Consider the following 6,064-nt stretch of genomic DNA (forward strand, 5'->3'; position numbering starts at 1 on the left):
GGAGTTAATGGTACCAAAAAAATAGGCTCGACCAGTATTTAGTTAAGGGTAACAAAAATTAGGCTCGACCAGGATGGAGTTAATGGTACCAAAAAAATAGGCTCGACCAGTATTTAGTTAAGGGTAACAAAAATTAGGCTCGACCAGGATGGAGTTAATGGTACCAAAAAAATAGGCTCGACCAGTATTTAGTTAAGGGTAACAAAAATTAGGCTCGACCAGGATGGAGTTAATGGTACCAAAAAAATAGGCTCGACCAGTATTTAGTTAAGGGTAACAAAAATTAGGCTCGACCAGGATGGAGTTAATGGTACCAAAAAAATAGGCTCGACCAGTATTTAGTTAAGGGTAACAAAAATTAGGCTCGACCAGGATGGAGTTAATGGTACCAAAAAATAGGCTCGACCAGGATAGGGTAAGGGTCATCCAAGATAAACTCAACCAAGATGGGGGAGTGCTCACCAAAAGATAGCCTCAACCAAGATGATTGAAGTGGTCACCAAAAGATAGGCTCAACTAGGATGGTGCAAGGGTCTCCAAAATATAGGCTCAACCAAGATGGTGGAAGGGTCTCCAAAATATAGGCTCAACCAAGATGGTGGAAGGGTCTTCAAAATATAGGCTCAACCAAGATGGTGGAAGGGTCTTCAAGAGATAGGCTCAACTAGGATGGTGCAAGGGTCTCCAAAATATAGGCTCAACCAAGATGGTGGAAGGGTCTTCAAAAGATAGGCTCAACTAGGATGGTGCAAGGGTCTCCAAAAGATAGCCTCAACCAAGATGATTGAAGTGGTCACCAAAAGATAGGCTCAACTAGGATGGTGCAAGGGTCTCCAAAAGATAGGCTCAACTAGGATGGTGCAAGGGTCTCCAAAATATAGGCTCAACCAAGATGGTGGAAGGGTCTTCAAAAGATAGGCTCAACTAGGATGGTGCAAGGGTCTCCAAAAGATAGCCTCAACCAAGATGATTGAAGTGGTCACCAAAAGATAGGCTCAACTAGGATGGTGGAAGGGTCTCCAAAATATAGGCTCAACCAAGATGGTGGAAGGGTCTCCAAAAGATAGGCTCAACTAGGATGGTGCAAGGGTCTCCAAAATATAGGCTCAACCAAGATGGTGGAAGGGTCTTCAAAAGATAGGCTCAACTAGGATGGTGCAAGGGTCTCCAAAAGATAGCCTCAACCAAGATGATTGAAGTGGTCACCAAAAGATAGGCTCAACTAGGATGGTGCAAGGGTCTCCAAAATATAGGCTCAACCAAGATGGTGGAAGGGTCATCCAAGATAAACTCAACCAAGATGGGGGAGTGCTCACCAAAAGATAGCCTCAACCAAGATGATTGAAGTGGTCACCAAAAGATAGGCTCAACTAGGATGGTGCAAGGGTCTCCAAAATATAGGCTCAACCAAGATGGTGGAAGGGTCTCCAAAATATAGGCTCAACTAGGATGGTGCAAGGGTCTCCAAAATATAGGCTCAACCAAGATGGTGGAAGGGTCTTCAAAAGATAGGCTCAACTAGGATGGTGCAAGGGTCTCCAAAAGATAGCCTCAACCAAGATGATTGAAGTGGTCACCAAAAGATAGGCTCAACTAGGATGGTGCAAGGGTCTCCAAAATATAGGCTCAACCAAGATGGTGGAAGGGTCTCCAAAAGATAGGCTCAACTAGGATGGTGCAAGGGTCTCCAAAATATAGGCTCAACCAAGATGGTGGAAGGGTCTTCAAAAGATAGGCTCAACTAGGATGGTGCAAGGGTCTCCAAAAGATAGCCTCAACCAAGATGATTGAAGTGGTCACCAAAAGATAGGCTCAACTAGGATGGTGCAAGGGTCTCCAAAAGATAGGCTCAACTAGGATGGTGCAAGGGTCTCCAAAATATAGGCTCAACCAAGATGGTGGAAGGGTCTTCAAAAGATAGGCTCAACTAGGATGGTGCAAGGGTCTCCAAAAGATAGCCTCAACCAAGATGATTGAAGTGGTCACCAAAAGATAGGCTCAACTAGGATGGTGCAAGGGTCTCCAAAATATAGGCTCAACCAAGATGGTGGAAGGGTCTCCAAAAGATAGGCTCAACTAGGATGGTGCAAGGGTCTCCAAAATATAGGCTCAACCAAGATGGTGGAAGGGTCTTCAAAAGATAGGCTCAACTAGGATGGTGCAAGGGTCTCCAAAAGATAGCCTCAACCAAGATGATTGAAGTAGTCACCAAAAGATAGGCTCAACTAGGATGGTGCAAGGGTCTCCAAAATATAGGCTCAACCAAGATGGTGGAAGGGTCTCCAAAAGATAGGCTCAACTAGGATGGTGCAAGGGTCTCCAAAATATAGGCTCAACCAAGATGGTGGAATGGTCTCCAAAAGATAGGCTCAACCAGGATGGTGGAAGGGGTCTTCAAAAGATAGGCTCAACCAAGATGATTGAAGTGGTCACCAAAAGATAGGCTCAACCAAGATGATTGAAGTGCTCACCAAAAGATAGCCTCAACCAAGATGATTGAAGTGGTCACTAAAGATAAACTCAATCAAGATGGTGGAAGGGGTCTCCAAAAGATACGCTCAACCAAGATGAGTTAAGGGTCATCCAAGATGAGGAAAGTGGTCAACCAAGCTTCCTTATGATTTTCCAATGTGCCCCAGCTCATTAAATATGTCGCAATTATACTTTCAATTATTTCCGAGAGATCTCCGAAATGATATACGACAAACGCCGTTTTTCGTGATTATTATATTTGCGATTTGTAGCTCGTTCACGTCAAAATAAAATATTTTATGGCCATATCAAAAGACGAAGAGAGCCGTAGAGCTTAATAAGCTTTTTAGCCGATGACAGGCGGCTCGTATATTCAATACCTCGACCGACATTTTTCATTTTCAAAAGATTTTCGGTGAGGACAATTACGAAGATAATTGGCAACTAGATTGACCCCTTTTTTTCGACGGTATTGTTTGGGCCGAGCTATAACATTATTTTATTTTCATTTTATAATATATTTTTTGAAAATTACAAATATGTCAGGCGAGGGTGTGTGATATTCTTTCCGATTTGAAATTCAAGGCTTTTTGGTAATTATATACCGCGCCGAGAAGGTTGCAATTATTACGGAACACTCAAACGGAATTGAAATTAAAAATATATAAAAGATGTTTTCTCTTTTCTATTTATAATGATTCGTAATCTAAAATAAGTCTTCTGTATACACTCTACTTAATGTAACGTTAAAAGGAACCACATATGGACTGCAATGCGAAGGATGAATAAATTAGGGAATAAGTAGATCCAACTTCGCTGAGTAAATTGGTCGCGAAACTGTGGAAAAAATATACTTATTAACGGTTCTAAATTATCCCGTGTACAACTCTACCTGACAATCTAAACGTTCGTACAGTGTATTGATTTACAGTATATTTTTCTAATTAAATGGTCATTATATTATGTAATTACTTTAATATTTGTTTCTTAAAGCACTGGGAGGATATTCCGAAATAATCAGAAATGACAAAAAAAATCATGATCCGTAATAAAAGACAGTACGCGTGTGCGGAAGAGGCTGCTATCGAAATATCAAACTGTCGATAGTATTGGTCAAATTGAAAATATAGCGTAACATATTGCCACTTATTAAAATTGTACTTACACAATCGATAGTTTGATATTTCGATATCCATCCCTTCTCCACATGCGCATTGCTATCTTTGACGGATCGAGATCTTTTTGTCATTTTTATTTTTTCAGGTCTATTTTCAAAACTCATCGGAAACGTAATATGTTTAACGTATTTTGCAATAATATTAGAAGCAATGCTTACAACTGCCACCTGATAAGGTCAATCAGGTTGTAATTTTCAGACATCTGAAGATAATCAATTCGTCAGATCAGTTTAATATTTTATAGCGTCCTCCCCCACCTATCTGATCTCAAATTGTATCAGATCAATTCTCTCAAGTAACCAATATGAACTGATATGCTCTATCTATTCTGAACAGATTCTGTTAGCTGAGAAATTAATTGAAATCTTGCGGAGAACAAATACCAATGTGTAGTAGTTAAAATTCTGAAATAAATTTAATCCGGGAAACTTCATAAATTGATATCTTGAGGAATCTGAAATATGCTCGCATTCTGTATGTGTGTTTATAATACATTCCGATTAGTTTCGGGTTTAAACAATCTGGTTTACAATTTGATTTTGTTATATCCGAATTTAAATGCTGATAATAATTACGGCCGGCTACATTCAATTGCGTGGCTAACCTCGACACGCAGTTGGTCACAAATCTTTCGGGACATATAATGTCAATCATTAAACCCACTAGATAGCGACCATATATAATTCACCGCTTTCTAGAGTAAAAATCTTAGCACGTTCAATTTCAATAAAATCTTACGTGATCAAAGGCTTAAACAAATTCTATTCTTCAAAGTATTTTTTTAGAATCTCCTCATTCGAAATCAACAATGAAAAATACAAAATTTTGAAATGAAAAAATAATAATAGAATGAGAGGTAATTACTCCTCGATTTCGAATAGAGGCTCGAAGTGCCACAATCAAAAAATAATAATTTGCCACTCACTTTGAATAGCGCGAGTCGTAATTTCGACAGTCTTATTTATAGCTAAGCTGTATTGTGTTTTCTCATAACAGAGCCGAATCGAGCCTTTTTATCTCCTCCGCGCGCTTGTTTGCTATAAATATACATTTATCGGTTACAATCCATCACGCTAAGCAATTTCTTTACGGTTTCATTTCATTGTTTTAATAAATAAAATGCAAAACATTTGAGAAGTTTTTGACTGACGTCTGCGTTTTTCTCGTTTCCGTATTTCTAAACCGTTGAAGCAGCTACTTTTCCCCGTTGCAGATCAGTTTCGCGAAGCTATATCGTTAAGAATATCAATTACCTTTTCACTCGCTTCTTACCAATGGAGACTTCTTAGAGGTTCGAATTCGATGCTTTTCATTTGTCCTAGATGGCGCCAATTTTAGTGACATGGGAATAAAAACGTTATTTTACGTAAACAAAAGTTCAACGCAGACAGAATTCCACATTAGAAATAAACACAAAGAATCATGTTTTTCGCGGTTATTAAATCATTTAATATTGGTACCATATTTAAAAATCATCCTCTAATGGTGTTACCCCCGTGAAAGAATCTTCTCCACTGGTCAAACGTTTGTCGTGCGATATGTGACAAGTTCATTTCCCAAGATTGAAATCAGAGATGCGCCAAATGTCACTATTATTTTCTAGGACAACGCCTCTCCTTAAAAATGGGTGAAGTCATCCAAACAAAGCAGAGGTTAATTTCTGGGTTAATCAAACCATAAATATGATCAAACTCTTTTTGAGAACAAGTGACACTTAGCATAGATTTAAACCCATTCATTATATCCGATACAAATAATTAATTGATGACTTTCTTAAATTAAAATAATTTAAAGACATCAGAAAATCATTACTTTTTCCTCGCCAATCCTTTACATTAGTACACATTTAATAAAAACGACTTTTCATTATAGCTTAACGTATTACTATTTATTAATTTTTAATTTAAATTTAATTCTTTTTCGGCCTATTTGAAATGGTACTTAAGCCGTATTGTTATTCTAATAAATGGGATTATAAAAATTGGCAAGCTAGATAATACTTATTATACAACGTCCTCAATTTAACACTAAGTCCTAAATAATATTTAGATAATTCAGGCATTAATTAGTGACATACTTGACCAGTATTCGGGTTCCACTAATGCGGATTTAATTGGCAAATTAACGTTTATGAAGCCAGATATATAAGAGCTCATCAATTGGCGTTTCACTTTCAAAATTAAAGTTTTAATTAATATACCTGATTGACATTAAAACGAAATTAATACTCACTGTACCAATTTATATCTACCTAAATTTTCCAATGATAAATATTTTAAATTTATTGGAAATTACCAATTTTTTTATATGTTTTTAAAATATTTTTTATTGGAAAATTTAGGAAGATATAAGTTATTATATATATATAACTTATATATTTAATAAATACCATATTTAAGTTGTTTAGCACGAAA

The sequence above is a fragment of the Leiobunum rupestre genome, chromosome 10 (assembly GCF_980474605.1).
Source record: "Leiobunum rupestre chromosome 10, qqLeiRupe1.1.hap1, whole genome shotgun sequence".
NCBI classification, from domain to species: Eukaryota; Metazoa; Arthropoda; class Arachnida; order Opiliones; family Sclerosomatidae; genus Leiobunum; species Leiobunum rupestre.